This window comes from Schistocerca cancellata, chromosome 9 (assembly GCF_023864275.1).
Source record: "Schistocerca cancellata isolate TAMUIC-IGC-003103 chromosome 9, iqSchCanc2.1, whole genome shotgun sequence".
In the NCBI taxonomy this organism is placed as follows: domain Eukaryota; kingdom Metazoa; phylum Arthropoda; class Insecta; order Orthoptera; family Acrididae; genus Schistocerca; species Schistocerca cancellata.
This window is the reverse complement of record NC_064634.1, coordinates 158,607,119-158,622,461: the sequence shown is the minus strand read 5'-3', so window position 1 is coordinate 158,622,461 and position 15,343 is coordinate 158,607,119. Positions and strand designations below refer to the sequence as shown.

Sequence of the window (15,343 nt, the reverse complement as noted above, 5' to 3'; positions counted from 1 at the left end):
TCGAAAATTTTTTAGGACGAGAAATGTATTTTAACATGATGTGTTTAAGTTCACAAGGGACTGGCGTGCTTTACAATTTCTTTCTGATGCTTTGCGTCGAGACTCAAAAACCAAACACGACTTTTAAATTCCCGAAAATCTGTTGCTGCCTTGCCTTCCGCGTACTTATCAGGTTTATCTATTCTACTCCCCAGATATATGCTGATGTGACAAAAGTCATGGGATAGCAATAGCACAGTCTAACGTAACAGTCGCGACACTTCGCCTCGATTTTGTTGCCTACGGCGCTAGTAGCGCCCCAAGCGACCAGTAACTTAAACTGTGAGTTCGGCGCGATCGTGAAAGCGAATAGTGGTTGTTGGATTTCTACAATGGTTTTTACAAGCGCGAGCGTTTGTAGCGCAATAAATTGCAGCAACAACAGGTAGAAGACACCACAGCTGTCTTTTTTTTAGGTTTCCTAAAGATCCTGAGAGGTATATACCATCATGTTACTAAATTGTATCGTCAGGATTCACTTACAAACTACATGCGTATTAATGATTAATGTTTCGTTTTAGGAGCAGAAAATGGCTGGTTAATAGCAGATGAGAAGACCTTATGAAAAAAGACCCAGTTTACCTGTATAATAATATTAGCTTTTGTTCGCTACATTTCGAACAAAACCAGTTCATGAACGCAGACAATAATAAAACCGTGTGGAATGCAGTACCCTCACCGTTTGACATCCCAAATAAGCCACCTCAGCTGACGATGAAGAGGAAACTGCCACAAAAGATTCGACAATCCATCTAAAGCTGTAAAACAGTTCTGTGACACAGAAGCAGCCAGTTCAGCTCTCCATGTATCAGTGCCAGATTGGTGTGAATCGTCAACACAGACCTGCTTTGACGGTGAAGTGGTTAGATTAAGTGCAGTTATTCGTGTCTTACAAAATCGTAATGTTTGGTATATATTTCATTCACTTCTGTTCTTAGTCACATTATTTTCCTTGCGTCCTTCGTGTGATGACATTATTTTGTTAGCACCTTGTTCAATGACAGATTGTTTGAAAATTATTCAAATATTTGGTTTTGCGGGAAATGTAATGTAATCACCTCGTTATAATGTTCTCAACAAATTTCACCCACTATTTGGCAGTTGCTTGTCCCACTTAGAGTAATATACAGATGAGGGTTGTACTTGGGGCTACAGGCGACAATGACAAACACAATAGGCCTACAGAACGATAAATGAGCTGTCGATCGCTTTTGCATATAGAGGTACATGTCTGTGCTTCTTACGTGTGAATCTGTGTGTTTATATTCTTTTGATATCAACGAGGTAAGCTGCAATTCTATCCAACGTCACAAGTGTTACTTCACGAATGTGTTGTAGCTTGCCACCCGATTCATGGTTCTTGTACGCACTTGCGCTTATTTTAAAATCATTTTTAGAAACATATATGCCTTCTGATACTACACAAACCCTTGGAGGCAACAAAATAACTCAAATATTTCGTAAATTACGTAGGAAATGGATGGAAAACAAACGTTATGCTTACGACGCGTCTGACGTTCACCTTATTCGCCGCTCGGAGCGCTAGTGTCGCTCCATCTGTCAAACGGTAACGACTTTTGCAACAGTGAGTGTCGCGACTGTTATGTTAGACTGTGGCAGTAGACACATATACAGATGGCGTGAGTATCGCGTAGATTAGGTACAAAAGGGCAGAGCATTGCCAGGGCTGTCAATTGTACTCACAAGGAAAACTCCCTATGGCACCCCCCTCAAATTTACTGGTAATATGGCCCAGATGCATGAAACCACTAAGACCGTGTACTGAACTGTGAAAAACGAAGTAAAGTAGAAACAATGAACGGTCAACATCGAGCGAATTTGAATACCCACGGCGCCGTGGTTGTGTGGTCACTGTGTTGGATTGGAGAAGATCTGTGTTCAAATCTCCCTCGTGCCCCATACTTTTTTTTCACAAAATTATGAACGTCCCGTCCGGACATTGACGTCTCTGCTCGCTGTATTCAAATTTGTGTCTGTGTCGTAGTGCAATGTCCTTATGCAACAGCGAGGTGTAAGGAAGGAGTCCCCAAACGTACATACATCCTATTTGCTCTACAGAATTACCACATGTTACCCTTGTGTTCCGCTTTGGAAGATTTCTCTCTTGAATTCCTTTGTTGTGTCATAGTTCACACTCGTTTATTTGTTGTTTTAACTTCTGTGAGAGGTCTATGCGGCATTTTGCCAGTTCTCACTGTTCATCACATTTACTTGTGACAGTAATATATTCTTACCACGTATGGCAATTGCCAAGACTACAGAAACGAGAACAGACGCGTCAATCACCGGACGGGAAGTTCATAATTTTGTGAAATAAAAAGGAGACGTGGGAGGTTTGAAACACGGATCTGCCACTGTGCAGTCCAACACCACCACCACACAACCACAACGCCGTGATTCTTGCAACTCACTCGATGTTGTACATCTTGAGCTTGGACCGTTCACATTTTGCTTCTTTTTTCACAACTCAGTACACCTTCTTCCTGTTTTCAAGTTTGATCTGTGTTCAGTTTTTGACGGGCTATTCACTGGGCCATTTCACCTCCAAATATGAGGCGGGTGCTCTGGGAAGTTTCCTTATTAGGTGATTCACGTGAAAACGATTGCGACGAGATTATGGTCGCACGACTAGAATTAACAGACTTTGAATGTGGAATGGTTATTGCAGATAGAGACATGGGCCATTACATTTCGGGAATCGTTAGGGACTTCAGTATTCCGAGATCCACAGCGTCAAGAATGTGCCGAGAATACCAAATTTCACCACGGACAACGCAGTGGCCCACGGCCTTCACTAAACGGCCGAGAGCAGCGGCGTTTGCGGTGAAATGTCAGTGCTATTATACACATAAATATAAAATATACCAAGATGCAAAAATATAAAAAAATACAATAATACAAAAATATAAAACAAGTACAAAAATATTATATAAAATAAGGTATATTAAAAATAAGTTAAGTTAGAAATTGAGGTTTAAATATTGAAGATTTTAAATCATATTGAAATATAGTGTATATTTTATATATTATACAATATTTTCCGTTATGATTATTCCGTAAATTCTCTTTGAATACTTTAGAGTATATAGAGGTTGTAGCATATGATAGTAGTACAGTAATTTTGATGTGTATGCTACTTTTAATGTTTAATTTATTATTTCTATGCAAACTTTTAAGTGTAACTTAGGTCTATGGTTCTTGTGTGTGTGTGTGTGTGTGTGTGTGTGTGTGTGTGTGTGTATTCTGGGGTTAGTTTCTGTGTCTTTGGGTCAGGTGTGGGGGAAGTGGGATGCCTTGTGTTAGTGGTTCCATGATGGGGGCGAGGTCTGGGTATTCTTGGCTGGTGTTGTGTGCTACTGCACGCGCTGGTTGGGTATATTTAAATTTTGGTCGTCTGTTCACTCGTGGTCTTCTTGTCAAAATGTCTTCCATGTCTAGGCGTTTCGTTAATATGGGCGCTAATGGGCTATGGCAGCAGACGACCCACGAGTACCGTTGCCAACAGCACGACATAGTTCGCAGTGCTTCTCCTCTGCGAGTGACCATGTACGGCCCTTGACAAATGGAAAACCGTGGCTTGGTCAGACGAGTCCCGACGTCAGTAGGTAAGAGCTGATGGTAGGGATCGAGTTTGGCGCAGACCCCACGAAGCCATGGACCCAAGTTGTCAACAACGTACAGTAAAATCTGCTGGTGGCTCCATAATGGTGTGGGCTGTGTTTATATGGAATCGCCCGAGTCCTCTGGATATTCGGCTACTTAGAGACCATTTACAGCCATCCGTGGACCTCCCCGCATAACTACGGAATTTTTATGGATGACAATGCGCCACGCCAACAGTTGAAGCGAATTATTTGACCATCCAGATCGGCCGATATGAGTACTATGGAACATTTATGGGACATAAACGAGAGGTCAGTTCGTGCACAAAATCCTGCACCGCCAACACTTTCGGAATTATGGACGGCCATAGAGGCAGCATGGCTCAATATTTCTGCAGGGGACTCCCAACGACTTTTTGAGTCCACGCCACGTCGAGTTATTGCGCTACGCCGGGAATGGAGGTTCAACACGATATTAGGAGGTAGCCCATGACTTTTGTCACTACAGTAAATCCAACCTTTTGCAGCTCCAATCGGCTGGCAAGTAGTAACAGAAGAATGACATGATACAAACTGAGAACTTGCTACTTTTAATGCTGCAAGTTCCATATTTATCAGTCATCATACGTGGCGGTGTTTTTCCCAATACGAATAAGAAAATATATTTAAGTAATATCCTGCCTCCTGTTAATGTCACAATATACACTACTGGCCATTAAAATTGCTACACCAAGAAGAAATGCAGATGATAAACGGGTATTCATTGGACAAATATATTATGCTAGAACTGATATGTGATTACATTTTCACGCAATTTGGGTGCATAGATCCTGAGAAATCAGTACCCAGAACAACCACCTCTGGCCGTAATAACGGCCTTGATACGCCTCAAACAGAGCTTAGATGGCGTATACAGGTACAGCTGCCCATGCAGCTTCAACAAGATACCACAGTTCATCAAGAGTAGTGACTGGCGTATTGTGACGAGCCAGTTGGTCGGCCACCATTGACCAGAAGTTTTCAATTGGTGAGAGATCTGGAGAATGTGCTGGCCAGGGCAGCAGTCGAACATTTCCTGTATCCAGAAGGGCCCGTACAGGACCTGCAACATGCGCTCTTGCATTATCCTGCTGAATGTAGGGTTTCGCAGGGATCGAATGCAGGGGAGAGCCACGGGTCGTAACACATCTAAAATGTAACGTCCACTGTTCAAAGTGCCATCAATGTGAACAAGAGGTGACCGAGACGTGTAACCAATGGCACCCCATACCATCACGCCGGGTGATACGCCAGACTGGCGATGACGAATACACGCTTCCAATGTGCGTTCACTGCGATGTCGCCAAACACGGATGCGACAATCATGATGCTGTAAACAGAACCTGGATTCATCCGAAAAAATGACGTTTCGCCATTCGTGCACCCAGGATCGTCGTTGAGTACACCATCGCAAGCGCTTCTGTCTGTGATGTAGCATCAAGGGTAACCGCAGCCATGGTCTCCGAGCTCATAGTCCATGCTGCTGCAAAACGTCATCGAACTGTTCGTGCAGATGGTTGTTGTCTTGCAAGCGTCCCCATCTGTTGACTCATGGATCGAGACGTGGCTGCACGGTCCGTTACAGCCATGCGGATACGATGCCTGTCACCTCGACTGCTAGTGATACGAGGCCGTTGGGATCCAGCACGGCGTTCCGTATTACCCTCCTGAACCCACCGATTTTATATTCTGCTAACAGTCATTGGATCTCGACCAACGCGAGCGTCAGTGTCGCGATACGATAAACCGCAATCGCGATAGGCTACAATCCGACCTTTATCAAAGCCGGAAACGTGATGGTACGCATTTCTTCTCCTTACACGAGGCATCAAAACAACGTTTCACCAGGCAACGCCGGTCAACTGCTGTTTGTGTATGACAAATCGATTGACACATTGTAGGTGTCGCCACCGGCGCCAACCTTGTGTTAATGCTATGAAAAGCTAATCATTTGCGTATCACAGCACCTTCTTCATGTCGGTTAAATTTCGCGTCTGTAGCACGTCATCTTCGTGGTGTAGCAATTTTAAGGGCCAGTAGTGTAATAATGAAATCTCATTGCTACGTAATACACACAGTTCACAGTAGTAGAGTGGTAGTTTTATCATAAAATATTATTTAAGACGACAAATGCATTGTAAGCCGAGGTGATTAAGTTCAAAAGGAACTGATTAAGAGTATCCGCGTGTCTGGGACATACTATCTGATGCTTTGCGCAGATTGTAGTTCGTTTCACATGTTTCTTTGGGGATTTCAGAGTTAACACTAAGCACGATTTTTACACTCCTGGAGATTTGTTGTTAGGTCTTCTTATAAATCCTCTTTTCGCCTTGTCCTTGCAATGTTGCCTTGCACGTCCTTATGTTTATATTTAAAGATTTCATTTCTCAGCTGTAACATTTAGTCTTCCAGCATATCCACTTGTGCCACTTTCTTCTTATTTGTGCGCATATCATAAAACTACAGCTAGCACATGCTCCATTATATTTAACATAAAATACAGTTTCCGTTCATTTATGCTATCATTCACGCATCATCAATTAATCGTATTGTGCCAATTTTCTGTTCTTAATAAATAGTAACAGCGCTTCACATATGGCAAATCCAAGTAAAGCAGCTACAATTTATAGCGGTAGAATAAACTCTGAAATACGACCCCTCTTGTATTTTGAATGTGCTTCTACACTTCGTGTACACAGACGTTTTGCAGCTGTTTCACTACGCCAGCCGCTTGGCGGCGCTGCGGTAGCGAATCTACAGACCATGGGGGTTGTGTGACTCACCAGTGTCGTGGACTCGGCTATATTACGTACTGCGTAGTACGGAAACATGTATTCTGACGCAACGAGTGTCGGCCGTCTCCAAGAAATCAATCAACACTATGTAGCTCTTTCTGCATGTTTTTGCATAATCTGCAAATCGTTAGTAAAGGGTGCTTTTTATCGTTTCAAATGTTCCTTCCTGACAGTGTCATTTATGGACGAGACATGGAAAGTGTATACGCGACTGTCTATAAGTGAGCTGTTAATTGCCTACCTTCATATTCGTAGGTTTTGCATGAGGCTGAAGGATATTTATAGACTGTGTCCTAAAAACTGATTTTTCGTATTTTATAAGTAGATTTTCGTTAGATATAGCATCCTTTCCGGTCTGCCGAGCGCTGTTGTGATGCAAACTGAGATGCTACTTGATTGAGAAGTACGCAAACTCACCAACGCCAGGGAGAGCGGTGTGCTGACCACACGCCCCTCCACATCGGCATCCAATGACGCCTTCCGAAACCTGTTCGGACGGAGTTATTTATAAGGTACCCTCTAAGTAGCAGCCTTGTAAGGTACCTTTATTCAAACGTTTGCGTGCGCTCGTGCGCTATACACACAGGGTGTTTCAAAAATGACCGGTATATTTCAAACGGCAATAAAAACTAAACGAGTAGCGATAGAAATACACCGTTTGTTGCAATATGCTTGGGACAACAGTACATTTTCAGGCGGACAAACTTTCGAAATGACTGTAGTTACAATTTTCAACAACAGATGGCGCTGCAAGTGATGTGAAAGATATAGAACACAACGCAGTCTGTGGGTGCGCCATTCTGTACGTCGTCTTTCTGCTGTAAGCGTGTGCTGTTCACAACGTGCAAGTGTGCTGTGGACAACATGGTTTATTCCTTAGAACAGAGGATTTTTCTGGTGTTGGAATTCCACCGCCTAGAACACAGTGTTGTTGCAACAAGACGAAGTTTTCAACGGAGGTTTAATGTAACCAAAGGACCGAAAAGCGATACAATAAAGGATCTGTTTGAAAAATTTCAACGGACTGGGAACGTGACGGATGAACGTGCTGGAAAGGTAGGGCGACCGCGTACGGCAACCACAGAGGGCAACGCGCAGCTAGTGCAGCAGGTGATCCAACAGCGGCCTCGGGTTTCCGTTCGCCGTGTTGCAGCTGCGGTCCAAATGACACCAACGTCCATGTATCGTCTCATGTGCCAGAGTTTACACCTCTATCCATACAAAATTCAAACGCGGCAACCCCTCAGCACCGCTACCATTGCTGCACGAGAGACATTCGCTAACGATATAGTGCACAGAATTGATGACGGCGATATGCATGTGGGCAGCATTTGGTTTACTGACGAAGCTTATTTTTACCTGGACGGCTTCGTCAATAAACAGAACTGGCGCATATGGGGAACCGAAAAGCCCCATGTTGCAGTCCCATCGTCCCTGCATCCTCAAAAAGTACTGGTCTGGGCCGCCATTTCTTCCAAAGGAATCATTAGCCCATTTTTCAGATCCAAAACGATTACTGCATCACACTATCTGGACATTCTTCGTGAATTTGTGGCGGTACAAACTGCCTTAGACGACACTGCTAACACCTCGTGGTTTATGCAAGATGGTGCCCGGCCACATCGCACGGCCGACGTCTTTAATCTCCTGAATGAATATTTCGATGATCGTGTGATTGCTTTGGGCTATCAGAAACATACAGGAGGCGGCGTGGATTGGCCTTCCTATTCGCCAGACATGAACCCCTGTGACTTCTTTCTGTGGGGACACTTGAAAGACCAGGTGTACCGCCAGAATCCAGAAACAATTGAACAGCTGAAGCAGTACATCTCATCTGCATGTGAAGCCATTCCGCCAGACACGTTGTCAAAGGTTTCAGGTAATTTCATTCAGAGACTACGCCATATTATTGCTACGCATGGTGGATATGTGGAAAATATCGTACTATAGAGTTTCCCACACCGCAGCGCCATCTGTTGTTGACAATTGTAACTACTGTAATTTCGAAAGTTTGTCTGCCTGAAAATGTACTGTTGTCCCAAGCATATTGCAACAAACGGTGTATTTCTATCGCTGCTCGTTTAGTTTTTATTACCGTTTCAAATATACCGGTCATTTTTGAAACACCCTGTATATATATATATATATATATATATATATATATATATATATATATATATATATGTGTGTGTGTGTGTGTGTGTGTGTGTGTGTGTGTGTGTGTGTGTGTGTGTCAACACATTTCCATCTTGGAACATACAAATGTTGTGTAAGCAGTTCCTTACGCAGTTAAACTGAAGTTTGTTTTAGCAAAGAATCTATGGAATCTATGCGTTTCACTTTACAACTGAGCACATTGTCTCAGTTCACATCCAGACCCCCAACCACCTTTCACTGCTGCTTTCAGGTATTCATACGAAATGAGAATTGTCTTCTGCAGGAATAATTATCAATTTGATAATGGAAGAAAACGTATGTGAAGGTTGAAAATTGTAGAGGATGACCAAGAGATGGATAAAGTAAGCAGATAAATAAACAAACATCGTCCGGATCACAACTTTTTATTTGCCAACAACTGGGTTCAATCTGAGTTGCGTATAGTCTTCAGGTCTAGTTTGGAACAATAAAGGCAATAACTATAATCATTGAACACAAGTGTGATATTACGAACACTTGTCTCATGGATAGTAGAAACCACAACAAAATTTTATGAGTTCACTCATTACCTGGCGCCGCGAAGTGCAGTTTGTCAACATTATGTGAAATTAACATAAAAAACAAGCCCGTGGTGGGGAGAAAATTTTCGGATAGTCACGTGACATGTTCGTTAGTCCTAGATGGAGACATTAAAACAATGTAAAACTATTTCTCTACATGTATTTAAATAGGAAATTAATAAAAATTCAGACTTAAAGGACACGTTAATGAAGTAAACTTCAGGATGAATGATGGGTTACACAACAAAAAAAAAAAAACCAATGTTACAAGCACACTGACAGCACAATGTGTATTTGTGCTCTTGTTTACCTATTTTAAAATCGACGAATTTGCCTTCATTTTGTCGAATAAGAATAGAAACACAGAGGACTCTTACTGTAAGTTAAGAAGGGGAAAGAAACGGGACTAATTCCAAAATAATCGCGGAAAAACCGAAGAAAATGGAGCCTAGCTACGAAATAAAAGTAGCTGTTTTTAGCAAACAAGTGATGTAAATTAACCAAGGTGTTAAGTGGTGATAATTTCAGAAGGTGCGCTACATGCCAAAGCACCTGACAAGAATATTAACGAACAGAATGAATTTCGCTGTAACGTTAACCTTAGTGTTCTCCAGTTGGTATATAATGCTCGACGTTCTTCCTCGTTCCGCGAACATGAATGTGTTCCATCATGTTAGCGGTCGGCGCGGACGGCAGCCCGTGACACGCGTAAATACACTGCTGCACCGGCCTTCAGTCAGCCTGCTTTGGTAGGTGGCGCACTCCAACGGCCACTCCCTTTTCAAACTATTGCCGCTTAACACCTTCGTTAATTTATATCAGCTATTTGCTAAAAGAAGCTATGGTTATATCGTAAGTAGGCTCTTTTCCTTCGGCTTTTCTATGATTATTTCGTAACTAGTCCCCAATTTATTGCTTCTTAACAGGAACTTCTTTTTCACTAAAATGAAGGTCAATTCCTTAACAGCCACACGTTATGTTCGGTTATTTTGCAGTGGCTTTTTAAAATTTTTTGAAAGTACGTAAACAACAACGAAAATTTACGATGAACAGTGTCCTGTCAGTATGTTTACAACATTTGCTTTTTAATCTACTGCTGTGTAAAGCATCACTCCTGTTGAAATGTACTACATTAAGGTGTCCTTTAAGTCTGAATTTTTATCGGTCTTTTACTTAATTACACACAGAGAAACAGTTTTACTCTGTTTTAAAGAACTCATTTAGGACTTACGCACATGTCACGAGACTATCCGAAATTTTTTCTCCCACCATATCCTTGCTTTTTTGTGTTAGTTTCACACGACGTTGATAATCTGCGCTTTGCTCCACCAGGTATGTGTGAGTTCGTAACATTTTGTTGTCATTTCTACTAAACATGACACAAGTGTTCATAATACTACACTTCAATAAAATCGTTACTGTTATTGCCTTTTGTTGCAACCTAGACGTGAAGATCATCTGCAGTGTAAATTGAAATAGGTTGTTGGTAAATATTAACCCTCTCAGACCCTCTGGCTACAATTGTGGACATTAACTGTATTTTAGCTGCAACAGAAGTATTTTTCCCAGTGGAAACTTGAGGTACACATTTGTGAATGTTCAACCTTTTCATCATGCACAAGTGCTGTCAGCTGTTGGGCATCACTATGAAAATATCGGAAGTCAATGTAGCAGTGCGCAGCATTTCGTAACCAACAGAAGACACTGATGTGTTGGTTCGCTATAGTCGATTGTATAACTGAATAATCTTATTGTTATTTTGAATGGTAGTTATTGAATGATCATTGTACTACTTATGACAAAAGAGAATATTTCTTAATTTGTTATTTTAATGCATAAAATGAAGCCAAGAGTATAAAGTACGTTTTGAAAACCGGTGCATATTTTTGTATAAACTTTGCATCTAAAATCATTAAAAACTCACCTAAGAGCATTACCACGTAAAGAATATTGTTCCTTTCTTCAGAAAAAAAATCAGTTCTGAATGGGTTAAGTTGTGGTTCAGAGGGTGTTGTTTATTTATTATAACAAAAAGGTCGCAGTTCTTAAGACATGGCATCAATTATACAGCAAGCAGATGCAAATGCATGTAGGCTCCAACAGTTATGTAATGATGACAACATCAGTTATGTAATGATGACAACATCTGCGCAAGACAGACCATTGTGAAGAACTGCACCAAGCCAGTTTTCGGATTGAAGATAACTTGACGCCACGACCAGTATGTCGTTTTATCTACTACTCACCTCGGTTGATTAAAACTGTAACAGCTAGCCTCGCTGCAGGATTCTCCTATTAACGTACAGATATTTTCCCGCGGCCGTAGGATTTCCAGGCGAGACACGACGCAGCGCTGTAACACCTGATAACTGGGCAATACTGCCAACCGTTCGCCACTGACGAGGTTGAGTCAGTGTAGCGAAGCGATCCAACTGCGCCACGCGATAAGGTGTGAGCGGTCTTGGTGGGGAGTGCCTGCGTCACACGCCGTTCCACCAGAGCCCACGAGAAACAGTTCCACCAGCTGTACACACGGACACGTGACCGGGGACTCACGTGACGCTCTCTCGCCCTCTCGACAAACACCGCAAGTTCATTGTTTCAGTCGCTTGCGGAACGAAAGGTGAATGCATACTCCCTTTGCTACATACGGGTGCAACTGCTGGTGGTTTAAGTACCTAGCATGGTATGTGAGTGACTCCACGTACTCTATGTAATATAAGAGTGAACATCTGCACACAAACATTTAGTTGTAGAGGGCAGAGAACAGCCTCGACCTTTCCCTCAGTCCCTCAAAAATCCCACTGCGTTACAATAGGAAGTCTGGCTTCCGCCTCTGTGTTGGCGCTCGACTCGGAAACAGCCGGTTCGAATCCTGGTGATGGAAGGGATTTTCAAGCACAGTATTTGGCTTGCAACAGAAAGAGAGGTTGTGGTTGAGGTGGTAGTGACGTACAGTTCCTGCCTAATTTGCGCCTCAGTGTCGAGGGTAAAATCCCAAACGTTCTAGCAGAGTATCAGATTGTAGATTTGAAACGTAGCAAGGTGCAATACAATGCTATATAATGATGAGGTCCCATACTCCGAGGAGCGTAGTGGACGATACGGGAGACCCGCACCGCCGACTAGGCAAGGTCCTCGCGGAGGTGGTTTGCCATTGCCTTCATTCCGACCGTAACGGTGATGAATGATGATGATGATGATGATGATGATGATGATACAACAACCCAGTCGTTTCGAGGCAGGGAAAATCCCCGACCCTCGCCGGGAATCGAACCCCGGACCCCGTGCGCTGGAAGCGAGAACGCTACCGCAAGACTACGAGCTGCGGACACAATTGCTACAATACCACCTCAAACATAAACACTATTTTTTTTCTCTGCGCTCTTTATGTGATACATATGCTATGCTGAAGAGTACAAAAATATATGAGTAAAAGTCACAAGAGATGATAAACCAGAAGGAATTAAGCCAAGAACAAATGTTGAAAAGTTCGCTGGAGGAGAATTAAATGATATTTTACGGGAACAACGGATTATAAAGGAAACAAAACGAAAAATCCTTCAAAACAGTTACTAGAAGATTATGACATTTATCAGCAATACGGACAGTTAATTCCAAATTAATGAACAGATTGACAACAACTGAGGTGGACTGCTGGAGACAGTCTCTGCAGGGATACTCTGGCGGGAAAAGAAAGAAATCAGATGTCACAAGTTCGACAACTGATTTTGTGGAATAAAAGCAACTTAACGGTGTACGAACAGTACGAAAAGGACTGAGAAGAGATTGTCATGTAGGGTCATCCAATGGAAATCACGGGGAAGGACGAAAATTCTGGGTATACTTTACCAACTGCTGTCCAGTATAAATAGTTCGTGTGGATTCTTTTATTTAAGGAAATATTCAAAATTTTAAAGTCACGTAAACTAGCTATTTGAATATGCGACCGTGCTAATAATGTTTGATTTCTGATTGACGTATCTCGTTTCTCCTTTCAAAAGAATATTTTGCCGTTTCTAAAACAGTGTGATTACAAAGTTATATCTTTTCAAACCCTTCATGAAACATGGACCTTACCGAAGTAGGGTGGCATGCGTGGCTCAGCGATGCAGATAGCCGTAACGTAGGTGCAGCCACAACAGAGAGGTTGTAAGGGGTCCGTAGACCCTTACCATAACTTTGCACTCGGCACAGGTCGATAGGGCGAACAACCGATTGTGACGTGTTGCGAGAGCGAGTGTCGAGATGCGCGCGCCAGAGTGGTTGGCGGGAATGGTGTGTGTGTATGTTGTGTGTGTGTGTGGAGGCCATTATTGGAATACAGGTTTTTTAACCGAGATGGGTGTCACCATCGCCGAGGTTAGACCCCTAAATAATAAATGAATACCGGGAAAGTGATGAAGTATCTTTATAAAAGTGAGCAGTGACGTTAGTAGTGCCGATATTTAGTTTCGCGTCTACCGCGCCGGCTTAACCTTGGATTGCAGTGTTGGATGCAGTGATAGATTAGCGTGTGACGATAACGGCAAATGAAGAAAGCCTGTGCTGAGATTAGCCGTAATTAGATATGTATGACGAAGGCAGTGGCTGTCTCCTTTGTGTGTTTTGAGAAGAATATAAGTTCGTTATTAGTAAAACTGTGTTGGTGTTTCTTATTACCAAACATTCAGTATTATAGTATTGAACAGGACGAAATGGAAAGTAACAACTTCCGTAGCAGTCAATTCCGATTACCAGCCCCATTAGGTTCACGCTCATGTTAATAATAAATACTGGGCTGCTATTCGATCAGATTAGGTCAGGATAAAAACGGAGGTGTTACAAGGTGTATGGCGAGAGACCAGACTACCCTACGATTTCTGAAGAGGGGCAGCAGTCTTTTTAGTAGTTGCAGTAGATGACTGATCGATCTGGCCTTTTAACATTAGCCGATATGGCCTTGCTATAATGGTACTGTGAACGGCTGAATAACTACAGTCGTTATTATAACGAGAGAACGCAGCTCTACTGCATGATTAAATGATGACAACGTCCTCTTGCATAAAATATTCCGGAGGATACTGTCATCCGGAAAAACAGAACAGGCATACTACAGGTCGGAGCGTGGAAGGCTGTATCCATTAACCGGGTAGGCAGCCTAGAGAATTTGAAAAGGGAAATGGATAAGTTGAAGTTAGATACAATGGGAATTAGTGAAGTTAGATATAGTGGGAATTAGTGAAGTGCGATCGCGGGAAGAACTGGACTTCAGGTCACGTTAATACAGGATTGTAAATACAAAATGAAATGGGGGTAATGAAGAAATAAGGCTAGTAATGAATAAGAAAATAGGAACGCGAATAAGATTCTATGAACAGCATAGTGAATGCATAATCGTTGTCATGATAGACAAAAAGCCAACGCCAAGGACGCTAGTTCAAGTTTATATGCCAACTAGCACCGCAGGCGATGAAGTGATTGAAAGAATGTATTAGGAAACAAAATAATTTTTCGGATACTTAAGGAGACGAAAATTTAATTTTGTTGGGCGAGTGGAATTCGAAATTGGAAAAATGATGAGAGGCGAAAACAATAGGAGCACACAGATTAGGGGCAAGAATGAAAGAAGAAGCCGCCTGGTAGAACTTTGCACATAGCATGATTTAATCATAGCGAATATTTCTTTTAAGGTAATAATAGAACAAACAGGAACGCTGTAAATAGATTACTTAATGGTAAGACAGAAATACCGAAACAAGATTTTAAACTGCAAATCATTTCCAGCTACAGATACGAAATCTGCAATTTGTTGGTTGTTAAGTGCAGATTAAACTGAAGAAATTGCAGAAAGGTAGAAAATTAAAGAGATGGGAAATGAGTAACTTAAAGAAACCTGAGGTTTTGGAGAGTTTCAAGTGACCATTACGCAATACAATACGTATGTGTACTGCTTCACAGACAGGTAAGTTATAAAGTCCAACGTGAACAATTAAAAGCCGGCCGCTGTGGCCGAGCGGTTCTAGGCTCTTCAGTCCGGAACCGCGCTGCTGCTGCGGTCGCAGGTTCGAATCCTGCCTCGGGCATGGATGTGTGTGGTGTCCTTAGGTTAGTTAGGTTTAATTAGTTCTAAGTCTAGGGGATTGAGGAC

The 15,343-nt window shown here is 42.3% G+C and overlaps 1 protein-coding gene across 5 annotated transcripts in view; it reads right to left on the bottom strand.

Moving 5' to 3' along the window:
• The window catches only part of LOC126101586 (histone acetyltransferase KAT6A-like), a 295,397-nt gene that overhangs the window by 166,428 nt on the left and 113,626 nt on the right, over positions 1-15,343 (bottom strand). The window contains exon 1 of one of the 5 annotated variants that reach the window (XM_049912243.1): positions 11,460-11,603. The exons of the other annotated variants lie outside the window; for them this stretch is intronic. The gene's annotated coding sequence lies outside the window, so the exon portion shown is untranslated. Of the gene's footprint in view, positions 1-11,459; positions 11,604-15,343 lie in introns of those variants that run through there. 5 annotated transcript variants of the gene reach the window in all.